Source organism: Apium graveolens, chromosome 4 (genome assembly GCF_009905375.1).
Source record: "Apium graveolens cultivar Ventura chromosome 4, ASM990537v1, whole genome shotgun sequence".
Taxonomy (NCBI): domain Eukaryota; kingdom Viridiplantae; phylum Streptophyta; class Magnoliopsida; order Apiales; family Apiaceae; genus Apium; species Apium graveolens.
In genome coordinates, this window is record NC_133650.1 from 52,822,607 (window position 1) to 52,823,940 (window position 1,334).

General features: G+C 42.2%; 1 non-coding gene across 1 annotated transcript; it reads right to left on the bottom strand.

The window, feature by feature from the left end:
* Positions 1-710: 710 nt before the first annotated feature.
* Positions 711-819, bottom strand: LOC141721971 (small nucleolar RNA R71). Its single transcript, XR_012575011.1, has one exon. It is a non-coding gene; the product is annotated as a small nucleolar RNA R71 (small nucleolar RNA).
* Positions 820-1,334: the final 515 nt, after the last annotated feature.

Sequence of the window (1,334 nt, forward strand, 5' to 3'; positions counted from 1 at the left end):
TGACCCCCGGATTTGAGGGATGTCGCACAACATCTGCTCACTATAGATATGTCAAATCAAGACTATCAGACCATTCTGCTTACCTATAATACAGATGTTAAAATAAAAAGCAGAAAATAGTGAATAAAGCTGAGCAGGATGGCAATGTGGATGCTTGGCTTTCTAAGGACTTCACCTTGGATATGGATGAGGTCTTGGCAAGGTTGAGAGATGAATATGTCACCATTTTGGGGAGTAAAGCCAAGATCCTTGTTAAGTGGCATTTAGGTCCACTTAGAATGACCTATAAAGGCTTGGATTGATGTTTTGAGCTCGAGTTATTTGTGTATTTGATGTGTTTTGTAGTGTTTTTGGATTTCAGACATATAACAGGGATCAAGGTGATTTAGCATTGCTTTGATGCTAAAATGGTGTTAGGAAGGTATCGTGAAGAGTGCTCGTGCAAAGGCCATCAAGAACCAGCAAATAAAGGAAGCAATTTCAGTTTTTCCAGATGGTCAGTGCGCCCGTGTTGTGCTAGTGCGCGGCCGCGCGAGAAGTTGCAGAAGGACAGCGTGCTCGTGCTGGTGAAGCGTGGGCCACGCCGTGTCGGGATAATAAAATCATGTTTCAACTAGAAGACTATTTTCTGGGCTTCTGGATTAATTGGGCTGCTATTTAAAGACAATTTAAAGACGTTTTAAATAACGGAGCCCATGGCGAAGACAACTGCAATCAGCAATGCTCTTACTTAATTTGGACAGCAAATGGGAGAATCTTTGTGTGAGGCTTGGGATCGCTACAAAGAAATGCTTAGAAAGTGTCCTCATTAACTGCTTTTATAACGGGTTGGGTGCTACTTCTAGACCCATGCTTGATGCAGCATCAGGAGGAAGTAGTGGGTAGTGCTGGTTTGAGTTCAGCGCAGTATAGGCGCTTGATGAGGAGGATGGATGCGATGCATAACATCCATAGTAGGTTTGCACACGATCTCACCCAGGCATTGGGGACTGCATTCAGAGCCACAGGAGTTGACATCCAGTGGCTAGTATTTTGTGAGGATTCTGTGTACCCGCCTCCAGACACTCCTGACACTCTACCCCATGAGGGTGATGAACCTGATTCCGAGTAGGTATTCCTGATTCCTTACTATTACCTTCTCTTGGGACAATGAATATTTTAAGTTTAGGGGTGATAGTTAAGAACATATGTTTGTGTGTGTCCATATAGTTTGAATATTCATAGAGTTTATTTCATAGAGTTGCATATTTGTCATGCATGTAGTTTTTTTAATTTTGCATGATAGTTTGTTGCAAAACGTTCATGCATTTGCATTATAACATGATCCCTTAAGT